Genomic DNA, 16985 nt, shown 5'->3' on the forward strand with positions numbered 1-16985 from the left:
AACAGGATAGATAAACAGGAAGGGTTAGAAGCAGAGAAAAAAAATCCACTGAAGTGAAAAATAGCCAGACATTTACAAAAAAAATGAACATGTAAAATGCTCTATGAGCATTACTCAAAGTGGAAAAACAGGATTCTGTAAATCCACTAAAAAAATCTTCCATCACATGGGCACTAATGTTTGTGCAAAAGTTTTTGTTGTGTTTATTTTTTCACTCTGACATAGCACAATTGCATAACTTTGGATACACTGTGGATTTCACACTTGTAAAGTGGTCGAAGGAAAGCAAACCTACCTCAAACGTCATCAAAATTACATACGAGGTGTTATGACGATAACGGTTTGGATGAAATATCACACGTGCTGATGGGTAAATGGACGGCAAAAGTTCAGCATCACTCAATCCAAACTCATTTAAATCACCACAAAAGTCACGCTGCAAAGAGTTTGACAAAATCATATAATATACTGTATCATTTATTAAAATTACATCCATGAATAGAGATTAAATTAGGTGCAGACAGTAGTTATATACTGTAACTGAATCAGAAACAGTACAATGTTCACACACAAAAAAATAAATTTGAAAAAGTTACACAAATTCACAAAATGTGTTCATTTTCATAAATGTTTGCACGATAAAATTAAAAAATAAAAGAATACTGTATTATAGCAAAAATACTGTGCAGACGTTTTTCTGGCACTATTTCCTCAGTGACATTATCCCACTGGAATAGCAGTGGCGTAGTGTTACAACCCCGCGTGCTGCCACAGTGGAATACAGATAGAGAACAGCTCAGCGTTTGCTACCGGGGGATTTTAGCTGTCCAAATCTTTGACAGTTTCTTAGCAGCTCTCGGCCCTAAACTGTGAAAGATTCCAAAGACAGATAGAACCCCCGCCCCACGCCCTCCACCAACCTCCACACCCCCACCATATCAGCCAGTATCATTGATAAAGACAGCCTTTCAGGGATGACACTGATAGCTGCTCCAAAACCATTCGAAAAGTGATTTGCCTGCCATTTTAGCTGCTGCTGCCCTCTTTATGATGCACACGTGTCCAGGAAGACAACGAGTCTGCTTTTACAGAAGGAATTAGGAAGGAGCTTAAAAGGTTGCAAATAGGTAGTCACATTTTCAACAATTTCTATACATGACATATTGCATGCAATTAACCTTTATATTATTAAGCTTTGAATTTGTTGTAGTGGCTCAATTTAAAAGTAATTTCATTTTCAGCAAAATACACTTATTGTAGCGTCATGTTGATTTAAGATGCACGTGAGCATCTCAAGAATTACTGCATTCGCCTGTTCAGTCCTGGTTGCAGAAATTCTTCACAAAGCTTTTAGATGATATGGCATAAAGGACCTGCTCTATGTTGTTAGCCAATCGGGGTGCAGTGTTGTGAGGACTTACAATGTGCCTTTGCGAAAAAACTGAAACCGTTTTTTTATACAAAGAAAATAAGACCTTATGTAAAATACAATTTAAAACATATTTAATACCTCAGTTTTTCACCAAAGCGAGGTTTAAACATTCAATCAGCTGTTAATTTGAAAAAGGCACTTTTAGGAGCAAAATTTAAAAGACATTTTTTTCAAAAACTATAAAAAATGTTTGATGATAATTAAATTACTGCATTCAAAGGCCAACTCTGGCAATCAGATATGTAGACGCTGTCCTTATTTCTCTGCTCCTGCATCCCTTCACCCCTCCTCAGGCCTTCATCCCCATCTTCAGTCCAAATGAATGACGCCAGCTGGGGTCGGCCGGCTGATGCTGGGCCCTGTTAGGTGGCACTGACAGCTGAATTATCCCACAGGCCACGGTGGCTGATTATCAGCGGAGAAGTCATCAGGGCATCCCAGCCTCGCCTCCAACCCCCAATCCCCCCACATCCTCTTCCCCACACCCCTGTCACCCCTTGTCAAGAGAGCAACGCTTTCTCCAAGCTCACTGTCCAGGTCCTCTTGACAGGTAATCTCAACAATAACAATTACCACCATTACTGGTGTCATAAACAAGTGGCCAACCCCAAGCCAGGCAATAACAAAGGCTTTATAATTCACCATGCAAGGCCTTATAAATACATGTCAACAGGTAAGAAGTGTGAAGTAGAGAAAATGAGTATTGGTGCTCTCAGGCACTGAAGTAAAACTGTGTATTTGAGTATGCTGGTTGAGAGGAGCGTTGTTGGTAAAAGCTGAGGATACAGCAGGAAACTGAAATCAAAGCTGCAGACAGATGTAAATATAATCACATGAGGAAAAGGGATTTGAGATTTTGAATACATTTTATTAGGTGCAAGTCAGATTTATTTATTTACTTACATGTTTAAATGTAGCCAGAAGTGCAGTGAAGCAGTTTTGTCTGATTTTCCTATCGATGAAGCCATTTTATCTGAGAATAGCATTGACTTTATTATTGATTTAGCAATAGAGGCAATATTTCACTGTAAATCTTGGATTATCAGAGAGAAAAGAAGAAAATCTAATTCATCAAATAAAATATCTTCCCGTCTTACATATTGACAACCAAGCAAACAAATCCCAAACAGAGGCATTATATTTTATTTTTAATGAACTCAATTTGATTTAAGAAATAAGTGATGTGAAATTAAGTGAAACATCACTGTGTTTCGATAATTTAAAATGTATACTTCTACCAATAAAGTATATTTCCAGCTTTATTTAATACAGTTGCAAATTCTCTTTAAAATTTTTATTAATTTTTTTTTAAGATATCCTTTTCCCTCTATGCATGCTCTCTTGTTTTCTATATATATATATATATATATATATATATATATATATATATATATATATATATATATATATATATATATATATAGCATCAGATTATTCTACCCAAGCGATTCGAGCCTTACCATTTGAAGTTTGGGCCAGCTTGCTTCCTTTCCTCAGCAAAGCAAACAAGGCGCTGTGGCCCGGAGCGCTAAAATAATTTGAGACTCCCTGATGAGGAGAGCTGAGCAGCAATTAACACGTGTCAAAGTCGACATCATCAGGTGCCACTCTCATTTTCTTCCCAAGACTCAATGGATTTTTCCCCACTTCTCATCCCGTTTCCTCTTGTTTATTCACCCCCGAAGGCGACGGTGGAAAAAGAGGTTTCCATTTCTGATGCGGCTGGACTCTGGCGCTTTTTACGATCACTAGTTAACGCCGTCGAGATCGTCGCGCTGATGTCTCGCTTCGTCCTTTATTCGTTTTTCTTTTCTTCCTTCCTTTTTTTTTTCAAGCGGCAATCAGATCAGACAGGCCAGTAATTCCTGCAGGAGCGATACTCCGAGCAAAGAAACAGAGAAGAGGAGAGGGGAGCAGGGACTGCACCGTAACGTTAATGCTGATGTGAATTCTGCATAGTTTTCTTTTTAAATCAACACTTAAATGTTCATTTGGTAACAAGTGAATTAGATAATTTTATATAGCGCTAAAAGACGCTTTAAACGAAGTGATTTTTTTTATTTACTTTCCCGTTAACATAATAATAATTTAAAAAAATTAATGCACAATTGTAAATAAAATCTATGATAAAAGGAAATAACGTTACTGAAAAGTCTCCCCAGAAAACAGATCTGATCATTAAATAAACAGAAATATCAGACATTATTTACTTGCATTCCAAAATATTCATTTATTTAATAAAGGCTACTACAAAATACATGGCTTATTTATTAATTCAAGCATAATTTCAGGATAAATTAAAAGTTTGGCACTAAAATATATAATAAAAACAAAATGCATGTGAATCAGTAACTGAAACATACTTGATAACACTGAAATAAATATAAATTGCATTTAGCAACATTATTTCCAGTAACAAGCATCTTTCCTTAATTAATAACAAATACACTTTATTCCTGAATGAAAACAGGTCATTTCATTTAAATACTGCCCATACACCATTATTAACTAGGGGTGTGGTGAGTTTAAATTTCTAAATGAAGTATCAAAACAAATTAATATCAATTTTTCTATTATTAAAGACAACTTTGAGCACAATTAGAGGACACACATTGCATCTCTCTGGAGCACAATTTCATTTTTAACTGTCATTATTTATGACAGTTAAAATTCTGGAAAGTCTGGATGTAAACCACAGATGTGTTTAATCTCCAGCTAATTCAACCCACAATGTCAATGTGCTTGCAAAGATGAAGAAAAGGAAAAAAATGAGAAATCCAGAAACTAAAATACATCAACAGCAGCATCATGTGGCAACACAACCTCATTTCTAAGGGTTTAAGTTAACCAGTTTTTCTCTGCCCTTTTGGATGCGGATTGAAGAAAAGGGAAGAAGAAAAGGAGGAGGAGGCGTTTTTGTTGCTATTCTTCTGACCTGAGCTGCTCATCTTCCTCAGAGCTCAGCGGGAGCTCGGCCAGCACTTGCCTTGCCTACCCAGGGTCCTTTTGGTGTGTGCATATCATTAGCATACATTTCTTCCAGGCTGACGAGGCCTCGCTCTCATTAAAGCTTCATCTCACAAATTCCCTCCCAGAATCCTGCTGGTCCTTGCCGCCATGAATCCGTACCTGTGGTGGTGGTGGCTGCTGATGATGGCATGCTGTTGTCCAAAATCAACCAGATGAGGGTGAGAAGATTGGGAGGGAAGGGGAGGGGGGCAGAGGGAAAAAAGACGGGATGTATTGGGAGAAAGGGCAACAGTGTCTGTGGAGTGAAAACAAAAGAGAAAGCAAAGGAGAGGAAGAAAAAACTGAAGTCAAGTGAGAGAGCGGATAAATGAGTCCTCTGTGTGCACTAATGCTCTCTCACCCCCTCTCTCTCTCTGTCTCTCTCTCTGTTCCCCACTCTCTCTGTGTTTCTCTCTCTCTTTCTGACTCTTGCACCAGGCTCCATTTTGTGTTAAGCAGCTCCCTCTCTCATGACAGATCTCTGGTAGGGTCATGGGCCAAAGTTGAGGATAGGGTCAGTTGTAACACAGCTTGTAAGGGAACTCTGCAAACTCTTCATCTCTCCCCCCTCACAAATATCTCTTCTATCACTCTGTCCCCCTCGGCCAAAAAGTGCTTTGCAAGCTCCAGGTTGATGAACTACTGCATCTTTAAAGTAAAAACGATAAGCATATGGTGAAGAAAGCCCATGAAAAGATGAGCATTTAGATTTGTTCCTTTTTTTTAAAAGACTAAACAACAGGAAGGAGCTGGAGGAGTGGGGTATATCACTGCAGGTGAGATCCAAGATGTCCACTTTGACTAATAGAGAAGTTGCTTATTGGATGCCAAAACACTGCACTCTGGTTTATAACTCCACGAGGACAGATTTTACAACTGTAGGAAATTATAGCAGTGACAATTTTTTAAATGAGCGTGAGGTAAGCAGAAATCCAGTGCACACATTAAATAGGAATCTTGCAGGAATGTGTGCTACTTGAGATTAATTTCCTCACCAGACAACTATGCATCCCCCCCCCACCCCAGGACACCTGGGCTTTGACACCAAAAATGCATCAATAGAGTGGTCACACAAGTTTAAACAATGTGTACTTCTGAGTACATCTACTTATTGTTTCAGTACTTTTTTCCTTTCCTATCCATGTAAGCTCCAACCACATTTATGAGGGTGCAACTTCAGAATGTATACAGATTTCTAGCAAACTTTTTCTCAAGTATTATATATGTTAAAAATGTAAAGCATGGATTAATTTACCTTTGCTTCAAAATGGTTATTGGTAGCCATGCTCACGATCAAGTAATGAAGACATTGCACATCACTAGTGCAACAGTGTGGTTCACTGATGTGCTTTCCTTTCCTTGTTTTTAAAAACTAAACATTCAGTCATACGCCGTAAAAGCTTGCATCCACTCATGAAACAGACGAGTGGAGGGAAGATGTTATGAAGAGGAAACCATGGCACACCAAAGGAATTTATAGACATTCTGCATGTATGCAGAGCCCATGCATGCAAGGACTCGCACTCACACGCAAAATGAACCACACATATAACACAAATACACGGACAAACCGCATCAGTCAAACCTCCATACCGCTAAACACTAGTGGAGAGCGGAAAACAGAGAAAGAGCGCGAGAGAGGGAAAAAATGATGAAGTCGGACTTGAACATCAAACAATAAACAGTCCATTAAGTCTGTGGGTGAAAGGGTTGGGGGAGCAGGGGGTGGGAAGGCAGATATTGGGGAGGTGGGGGGAGAGGAATGATGGGAGTTTATTTAAAGCATGGTGACCCCATGGCCGAAGGCTGCCTCGGTACAGGGATGAATAAAACTTTAATGGCTCATAAAACACAGCGACCCCTTCTCTGAGCCCAGCTTCACATCGTTTATTCCTCCTGGAACAACCAATCAGAATCTGTGAATCTCCAAACACAAAAAAGGGCGAGAGAGGAAAACAAGAGTAGAGTTAAATAAATAGTTCTGATACTTCAGTTTAAATTCTTGGAGCGAGAGTCATGACTAATTAAGACAAATCTCACATGTCCTGTACATTTACCGAAGAGAACAAAACACATTTTGAGACTGCAAATCGGGATACAGGGTGGGTTGCCAAAAATAGTCAAAGAGCGTAATGTTAGAGTTGGTGCTTGGACAGTAAATTAAAGACTGTGTTGTGGCTAAACAAATAAGGTATGAGGCTTAAATTAGTGAACTTCAGAGGTGTTGGACTGCCATGCTTTTGAACAACTAGAACAGAGTCAGGCTAGTTGGTTCGGTGTACTTTAAGTCTTCATTACTTTGTGATTGTTATATGGAGCTGGAGCTGCATAACTAAACCATATGCAGGAGATTGACAGCATTCTTCTAATATTACTCTGAGGGAGAATGCTTAAAGACCAGCACTTTCCAAAAAAAACATGGACTCAGATGAGAGGCACAGGAAAGGTAGTTGAGAAAGAAGCAGAAAGAGCAAATTTATAGGTAAAAGAAAGACATTTATCAACAGAATGCTCTGACAATGCAGAAATGAAATGTAAAAAAGAAAGAAATTGAAGGCATTTATTTTGTCAAGTAGAGCTTGACAAAGACATGCAAATCACACAAACACATGGCCACAACCTTTTTATCACCACACTGCAAAGGTACAAACTATCATCAGCAGTTTAATCCAACCCATGTGAACTTCACTTATTGCCAAGGACCATTTGCCTCTTTGGAAATGGGCCCGTGACAATCTGAAGCTGAAGTGTCAATCCTCGCCACCCACACCCCTGGGCTTTGGGTTCTGTAAACATGCAGCTGTCACCTTATTTAACGCTCTGCAATTTCTTACCCTCCACTTCACTCAATCTGCACTAGTCTGACTCCAGGAGTCATTCTGTTGATGTGTTGACGTGCGGTAATTTGCATTTCTTAGTTGCCACTTTTCCCAGGATCACTCCTATTTGTTGCTTTAATTAGCAACAGCCATTGCACTGAATTTTTTGTCTAACTTGACCACTAAATACATTCACTTTACATGCATGTCAAAGCATATAGAATTATTAACATTTGATTTTAGTCAGAATGCAACAAAAGGTTAACTACACTTTAAAATAAATAATCTGTGCTGCAGACACGGGATCCAAAAAGTGCAGGCATGCCCCTATGTGACCATATTGGATAAAAACACATAATGTGTGTCTGTATATATTTGTGTGCACTACGGTCTGTGACCCTCCAAAGCCCTTTCCTCCCCTACTTGTTCAGCCCAGCGGGTGTCATTTTCAGGTCATGAGACTGTAAATATACATAGTTAGACCCCACAGCCATAAATCAGAGTGAACAGCCTGAACTCCTACACGGACAGATAACATGAGCCAGACGTGATCTGCCTGCTTTAATAAATAATAATAGCACATATTCACATCTTACAGTAAGATAGGAGTAAAGAGTATATCAATTAAACTGACTACTATCACACCCACACACATCATCACACAGTGTAATATAATGTACAATACTACTATTTTAACTGCAACTATTCACCATCTTTAAAACCTAATATTACTATATATTACCATACAGTAAATGCTACAAACTATACCATTTATATAGTGATTAAGCAAACTTTTATATATTTAATTAACTACAATTTGCTTGTTTTTATAAAAATATGTTTTTTTTATAAATTAATTGGACTTAAACTGGATTCTAGATACACATTTAAGTCCACAAAACAGATAAAGAACGAAAATGTGGAACTGTTAATATCACTGTAATCCCAAGGGCTGCATCCATATAAGTGTTTTTGACACATATGGATATACACTCCTACGCTGGATGTGTCCGAATGGATGGAGTTTTAGTGACTTACATGGTCACTATTTTCAACCAGATTTCAACAACAACAAGAATTTGGTGGAGTGATGATCTGGAATATTGTAAAGTGATAAGATGACAGATTTTTAAGGATACTTGCAGGTGAAAAAGGACATGCAGGACAATACACCAACCCATGGACTGCTTTGTAGACATGAGAACAAAACCATAAAACAAATATTCCTAAATTCAAAATTGGAAAATCTATGAAGGTAGAGGTTTTACTGGTGCCAATGCTTGTACATCACCTGCACCACCTGCACTACTGTGCTACAGAGTCTATTAATTAAAATGATATTGTGTCTTCTATTTATAACACTATTAGTGGCATTGTTGCTTGTGTTTTGAACTTGTCTACAGTGCATCACTATAGATCATGCAGCTCAGCAGTCACACATGCCAAAACTCATTAGCACAGTGGAACGATGGAGGAAATAAGTTGAATCTTTTTATAAAGTTACTTTTCATGCAGAAAGACAGCTCTGTGACTGAACTTGCTCATTTTAATTACTGCTTTGTTTATAATTATCATTACCCATAGGCTAATGCATATTGACTTATGCTATGGCAATGTATGTTGAGAGTCTCCAAAAGTTGATTCTGTTCATCTGGACGTAGCGTTTTGTGGGAGAAACGTTTCGTTACTCATCCAAGTGACTTCTTCAGTCTCAGCTGACTGCAAGTTTCCCCAATCTTATAAACAGTACATTTGCATAATGACTGAAACCAGCCTGTCAGTCCAAGAAGGCTAACCTGCCACTTTCATATCCTCCCTGGTGAATTTGATGTGTTGGTCCACCAAATTAATGTGATCCGTGAATTGTGGTACATCCTGAGATTTGATTTTCACCCAGGTGTCATCCACATATCTGAACCAATGGCTTGGTGGTGTTCCAGGGTAGGATAGCAAAGCCCTCTTTTCCACTTCTTTCCATGTACAAATTGGCCATGATGGGTGAAACTGGTGAGCCCATGGCACACCCATGTTTCTGCCTGTAGAACTGACCCTTGTATGTGAAGTAGGTGGAATGAAGACAGTTCCAAAAGCAAACACACTTGGTCGATGCTGAGAGTGGTCCTGTTGCTGAGGTTGGTGTCATCCTGTAATCTCTTACGGACTACCTCCAACGCTTCTGTGACTGGAATGCAAGTGAAGAGAGATGTAACGTCGTACGAGACCATGGTTTCATCTGCCTCCATAATGATATCTCTCACCTTCTTCCATATTTACAACTATATCCATAATCACATACTGTGTATGCTACCATTGTATATAGTGTATTATCTTACTTTTTTTCATTGATTGTACTTAATTGTATTTTTGTATTTCCTTCATATATCTGTACCTGAGCTGAGGTGACGCAAAAATTTCCCCGCTGTGGGATCAATAAAGTCTTATCTTATCTTATCTTGTCTCTTCTCAACAAAATCCAGGGTGTTGTGGATGTGGTGTTCAGAGCTACCCACTAGCAGGTTGAGGATCAAAGCCAGAAACTTGGAGATGTAGACAATCGGTCCTAAACGTGCACCCTGTTTATGTATTTTCGGTAAACCATATAGACTTGGTGTAGACTCCCCTGGGTACAGCCTGTGGTACATCTTTCGCCATCTTACAATGCTGTGTTTGCAGGCATTCCCCAACTCTCTGTGAATGGTACTCATGGCCATTGATCAGTGGGTTTTGGTCAGTGGTTGATGATCAATGGTCATGAGAATTTGCATAATTAAGACTAAAGAACTGACCTCCCAGCCCATTGCTCCTTCAGCAGGCTGGTTTCAGTCATTATGCAAATGTACTGTTTATAAGATTGGGGAAACTTGCAGTCAGCTGAGACTGAAGAAGTCACTTGAATGAGTGACGAAACGTTTCTCCCACAAAACGCTACGTCCAGATGAACAGAATCAACTTTTGGAGACTCTCAACATACATTGCCATAGCATAAGTCAATATGCATTAGCCTATGGGTAATGACAATTATAAACAAAGCAGTAATTAAAATGAGCAAGTTCAGTCACAGAGCTGTCTTTCTGCATGAAAAGTAACTTTATAAAAAGATTCAACTTATTTCCTCCATCGTTCCACTGTGCGAATGAGTTTTGGCATGTGTGACTGCTGAGCTGCATGATCTATAGTGATGCACTGTATATCAAGCAGCTTAGTCTGGAAATTATTTTAATTCATTGTTAGAGCCTTGACAAGTTCAAAACACAAGTTTCTCCCACAAAACACTACATCCAGATGAACAGGATCAACTTTTGGAGATTTCCTTTCCTGGATGATTGAGAATGCATCAAGACGTATGTTGAGAGTATTTTGAAGTCGTTAGAATAAAGTAAAACTGCCTTTACTGGTGCCAAGATAGACTGCCTGTATATTGGACCTGGAGTCAATATAGTTTCCTGGTCATTAAAAGGGGTCAAATAAATTGAGAGGATATTCACCCCAGAAGATACGAAACACACTCGGTGTCTACAATGACGATAATACGCACGGTAGCCACAGTAACTGAATACTGATGATTGTGTGTATGCAAAGTCGTAAAGCAAAAGTTACTTGCCAAAGCTTGTCATTAATGCCAGGTGTCAAGTGAGATAACTGTTAAGTTTTAAACAGAGCTTTAAAATTGCACTTCTTTCAGTCTACCAAATTTCAGAGAGGTTTTATGACCAAGAAGGTATTCAAGCTTCGCTTCGAGGCAACTGGCCTCTTAAAACATACTTCTTGTAAAAAACTGAGCCAACACCTTTTCCTCTCTCAAAGGCTAGAAACATTAAGACGGTAGGCATTCTTTGTCCTAATTATCGACAATAAAAGTTTACTGAATAGACTCTAAAACCTGTTTGGTGGTTTTCATTGTAATTAAGAGCAGAACATTCACAGTGTGCAAAACAATATGAAGCTACTGAGGTTTCTTCTCTGCACAGGAAGCATGAAAAAAAGTGAATGCTTTATAAAAAAAGAAACAAATACTTTAAAGATATATTTCCCCATAAATACAACTACCGTTGTTCACTGTGATCTACTATTACTGACTAAATTTGGAAAAGACTTGGGTTTTAAATTCCTAGTTAATCTGAAGGTACAAATTTGAATGTAGCTGGTTTTAGCAGAGCAGAACTTTTCATCCCTCAATGAAACCAGCCAGCAATATATGCAACTACAGAAAAATAGCATGTGTTCTCCCACTTCGTTTTAAACCAATAAATAAAAGTTAAGTAAATCTAAGGCTCTAGCATAGCCGGTATTATCTGCTATTACAGTTAAATTAGTGTCAACTCCTATCCAGAAAATCATCGACTCAGTCATCCAGACGTTAATGATAACGAGTGAGTTCTACTTGACCTCATCAGGATCAGTCACTACATGGAGTTCCCATTACTATATTAAACAAAATAAAATCATTCATTATGTCATCTATAATAGTGATGCTGTAGGTCAAAGGTGTAAAAGTAGAGTATGAAATGAACGCATTTTTTGTTCAACACCCTGGCAACAGTTAGGAAAAAATATGTCAAAAATCTAAACTTTACATCATCGCATGATATCAGGGGGCAGTTAGCTTGAACTGTGCTACATTTACATCATTCCGTCTGTGATCTCTGAGGCGGTAAATGTTTGTCCAGGCATTAACACATCATCAAAGTGTCTGAAATCCTAGGGGGTTTGATCCTCCGGATCTCTGGAGGGTCCGTGGACACAAAGTCTACAATTATCTCTCTGTTATGTCAAGTATGCTTGAGCCAAAAATTGCTTGCCTTGGATTGTTCAGAGCTATCAGGTTCCCATGTGAAAACACAAGTACATGACATCACTGAGTCACTTAGTTAGCTATAGCTACCTCACACACACACAACTCACACGCACACACTAATCCCTAGTCTTAAGCATTTGACCTACAAAGACCATATGGCTGACTGTTTCTCCACTGACTTCCATTATTGAACAAAGCAAGGGAAGTATGGTAAAGGGAATGCCCTTGTCACCATATTGGTGTTATGGCAATCTGAACATGTCTTTAAACTATTTTGGAGGTTTTTAAGAGGAAAACATTTGATATTCATTAAAGAAACCAGAGGTAAACTTTCTTTTCTCTGAGCGAATTTCATAAAAAATAAAAAAAAATAAAAAAAACAATATAATACGCAATATGCCAAAATCTATTAGATCAAAAAGACATTTCATGTATGGAAAGTCTGTATATACTCTATAAAATCCCTCGATTGACTTGTGGTAAACTATATAAAAGAGGGTAGATAACTGCTGATTTTAGCTGGAATGTGACATTTGCATACTCATAGTTTAAAAAAAACTTGCCAGCTGAGACAAAGAGAAAGCAGCTGTTAAAAGCATCTTTTAAGAAAAGTACAGTAAGTAGTAAGTAGTAAAATACTCACAGTAACATATTAGATTAAGAAAGTTAAAGTTTTATTCTTTGGTACGTGAATACATGTTTATTACTTTGAAAATGTATTTTTGTATTGTCCCAACAAAGACAAACTTTGTACAACTATAACATTTTTGTTGGCATCACTAAAACTGGGCTTATTAAACCAGCTTTTTTGTCAACTATTAACTGATTTTAAGTAGAAAGAATTCAAATACTCAAAAAATGCTCCATATAACAATTTTAAGCTTTATCCTGCCTTAATTATCCTAAATCTCAAAAGAATTTAATTTTCAATCAACACCAAAGCTACACAGAGCAGCTACACATTACATATCAAAAAGCTATACAGCAAGTGAAGTGAAAGTAACAGCGTATAACCCCTTCTGCCCCAGACAAAAGACATTATTGTTTCTAACATTTCTTTCACTCTGCCGACCCCATACATAAATAAATAATTTAAAAAATGTACAGATAATTTAATAAAATAACAATGGCTTTGTGATAATCACAAAGCAGGAGTTCAGTATTCTTTCACCTATTGGTTAAAAGTACCAGGTACATTCATAAGTTTCCACACTACTGATGCAATTAGCAAAACATCTTTTCATAAAGTGAGGACAGGTGAGAATAGGAGAGGAGGCAGAATGAGGCAGGGAGTTCAAGTTAAGTCATTCTATCAGGAACAAACCTGACAGTAAGTGTAAAAGATTAATGACTGCTGTGTTATTTGAAATGAGCTGACAATACTTAATTAAATGAATAATTAGTGTTCATTTGTTGAAACAGTTAAATGCTATTTTGCTCGTGTACTCTTTTTCTTTGCAACAGACTTGTACCATGGTAATAACTGAAAAACTACGATTGCTAATAATAATAAGTATAAAAATAATAAAATTTGATGCACAATGTGTGATGCAGAAGCAAGATAATATGGACCCTGGACACTTGTTAACATGATCGTAATAAATGCAGCATGTATATATATATTTTTTTTTAATCTCCATCAGGACCACAGTGTTACATTTCTAGGACTGCAATATATTTAAAATAATACTGACATGACCTTGTGTAAAAATAAAGAGGAAGTTAAACCAATGTTGTATCAAACCATAATTCAAATTTTTACAGAGGTCATTATTCATCCCCTCTCCATCTTAACACTGACACTTTCCCTACTCTTTAACTGCCACCATCAACCACAGTGTAATAACATGCACATTCATAAAAAGCACACAGTGTAATAAATTACTAAGCACATGCAAATATCCCATCAAACTATGCAGCAGGGAACTTTACACCACTATCACTGAAAATGTGTCTTGTCACTGCTGGAGAAGCAGAGATTCTACAGAGAATATACAAACCATTTAAATCTCACGGTCTGCCCGGTGGATAGAAACCAGCATGAACTGCCTTAAAAAACAAAAACATATAGCAGCCCAGAATTTTTTATTTTTTTTTTGACAAACAACTTTAACTTTATGACAGACCTATATGACCTCACTTTTTACAATGTTTTTTGAAGTCATAAAGACTGAAAAGCTTTAAAACTTTTGTTTATTTCAGTCATGATCTAAAGCTAAAAGATTAAACTCAGAAATCAGTACTCTCTTGTTATTATTGATGTTATTTTTACAGAGAAATATTCTACTAAAAAGACTTCTCGACCCAATGCAACAGACTCAAATGGGCAAAAAGTAGATTTCTGAAATAAAATTCTTTTTGCCATACCGTGTAAGTTCATTTCTATGTTATTACTTTAAGAAGTGCATTGAGGCGAACTTTAAACGATTAGGACTAATTGAATGTTGGCTGTTTTCCATCACAGTGCAGATACTGCTGTAGGCTGAAAGTTAGCTCTTTCTCACTTTATGGTTCAGCAACTTGAAACTCTGAATGTGATCTTTGACAAACCCACTCTCTCTCTCATACACACACAAACTCCTTGTTTTCGTATTGGCTTTGATAAAAGGCCCGGGAGGTGGAGAAGGGAATAGCGGAGTGTGTCGGCTGCTGGTGTAGGCTTACTGTGCTAGGAGATGCACTGGGCCATTACATGTGACCCCTGACCCCAGCAGGCACCTTGAGGTGAAATGACACGGGCCTGCTCTTACTCAGCTGGAACAAGAGAGAGGAGTAAGACACAGGGTGAAGATATATGCAAGGTTAGTGTGTATATATGCACATGTTACGGTGCGTTCATACTGATGTGTGAGTACCATTCATGAATCCCTCCCTTTACGAATGCAGGACACCACCAGCTCGTTCCCAGACGCACAGAGAGTGGCTGGCCTGTTATGGGGCTACGTGATGGGTTGGGGGTGGGGGGTTGCTAAATGTAGATTTTAATTACAAACACCTCTTTCTAGTTACCAGTCAGTGAACCTGAAGAGAATTTTCCTGAATTAAAACACACACACGTATATGTATTTTTTCCAAAAATGCAACTGTAACATAGTTTCTGTATTTGAGGACAGTGATTTGCAGTGAAGTGCACATTTTTTGATGATATTCTCAGTAATAGGAATTTTAATTCAGTCAAAATTAAAATATTTATTGAATTTGGTATTTGAGGGTATTTTCTGTACCCTTTTGGATAGCTCACTAAATTCACACATTTTATACACTGTTGAAATATTTTCGGAAGCTACAAAAGAGTAGATTGTCAAATGTGTCAAGCATTGGCTTTTGCTGTTAGCCTCTTACAATTAACAAAAACTTGGAAGAAAAGTATTACATTTCCAGCATCAACGCTATAGCAGGATAAATGCATCCAGTCAAAAATAAATAAATAAATGAAGGAATAAAAACAGACTTCCACTAACACAAATTTTTTCATTGACTGAATAAAAAAGAAACTCTTCTGTTAATATTGTCAGGAACATCACCTTTCCATCAACAGACTCTGATGTCCCTGCGTGTTGTCAGATATGTCTGATATTTTTATATTTTCATAATCTTGTGCCATTATTAAGAATGAAAAACAAAACAAAAACAAATAACAGATCATTTCAGAATGCACCAATGACAGATATATTTCACAGACAGAGAGCACAGACGCAGACATAAGTATAAACTCAGATATAGCACTTGATATTAGGGATTCTTAATTGGTAAGAAGTCCCTTCATCCTTTGCGTCCCCATTGCAGTCACCCATAGTTGTGACAAGTCTGTCTGCATTAACATGGCCCTCCTCCTAACTGTCCACTCAACTGCTCAACAAACGATCACTCAAGCATGGACATCTTACTAATGATGGATTAATGTGCATGTGTGCTTGTGTGTGAGTGCACGCCAATCAAGGTAAATGACCTAATAGCTAACACCAACAGTCTGCCAAGTACAGTAAAAAAATACGGCCATGTGCAAATATTCTCAGTTGATTATCCTTTTCTGAACAAAGAACAACAGGATCAAAAAGACTCTACTGTCTATTATGTTACATATTCATTTAAGTGAATATGTTTTTTACATTTTATCAAACAGTTGCCTCTATTTAGGTATGCATCCATTATTGCATGTGCAACTCAATGATCATGTGGTGACTGAATTGAAATGTATTATACATGGAATTGTGTTTGGGCCTAATGTTTGTATTAGTTGATTCAATTAATTGTATATGTCAAACTTTAAAACATGCATTCAGAGACATTTTAGTGAATTTCTTTGAATCTCTCCTGCTGCGCTCCAAATGAAGAATCAAAATGAAAACAATATTTGATTAGTAAATACTACTGATTGCTGCAATAACCTGGAGAAATCTATCAGATCTCTACACCAAAGATATCATAAACTTATCATCTTGATTACCTCAATAGTCACATCTATTCTCTTTTAAAGGCATCAGAGTGTCCAGATGACAGGAAGAAAACACAGTAAATGAGGAAAAATGAGCTTCTTAATCACCAATAATTTGCATTTACTGAATCCAAAATTTTTTTACAATAACATATTAATCAGCGCTACTGGCTGAAAAAGAAAAAAATAATAACTTCCCTGCATATTTATGATAACAGAAAGCTCACAAATGTTCATTATGCACTTATCAGCATGCAACACACACACACACACACACACACACACACACACACACACACACACACACACACACACACACACACACACCATAACTGCACAGACATTTATAAATCTACACACTCATCATATCAGTGATGAAAGTTCCGTATAGGAGACAAGTTACAAAATAGGTGCTGACATTTATATGTAAATACAAACCAGGGCAAGCCTGTGCCTGCAAGCACCCACATGATCCTTTGTTCATCTGCAGTCAGA

General features: G+C 37.6%; 2 long non-coding RNA genes across 3 annotated transcripts in view; both read right to left on the bottom strand.

The window, feature by feature from the left end:
* Positions 1 to 1872: 1872 nt before the first annotated feature.
* Positions 1873 to 3361, bottom strand: LOC143421688 (uncharacterized). Its single transcript, XR_013101250.1, has 3 exons — positions 2893 to 3361; positions 2336 to 2405; positions 1873 to 2227 (listed from the first exon to the last, which is right to left on the bottom strand). It is a non-coding gene; the product is annotated as an uncharacterized LOC143421688 (long non-coding RNA).
* A 289-nt stretch (positions 3362 to 3650) lies between these two features.
* Positions 3651 to 16985, bottom strand: part of LOC101464509 (uncharacterized) — a 94305-nt gene continuing 80970 nt past the window's right edge. The window contains exon 6 of one of the 2 annotated variants that reach the window (XR_191243.3): positions 3651 to 4697. This is a non-coding gene — a long non-coding RNA (uncharacterized LOC101464509). Of the gene's footprint in view, positions 4698 to 6017; positions 6366 to 16985 lie in introns of those variants that run through there. The other variant, XR_013101341.1, reaches the window with a different exon arrangement.

This window comes from Maylandia zebra, linkage group LG13, assembly GCF_041146795.1.
Source record: "Maylandia zebra isolate NMK-2024a linkage group LG13, Mzebra_GT3a, whole genome shotgun sequence".
Taxonomy (NCBI): domain Eukaryota; kingdom Metazoa; phylum Chordata; class Actinopteri; order Cichliformes; family Cichlidae; genus Maylandia; species Maylandia zebra.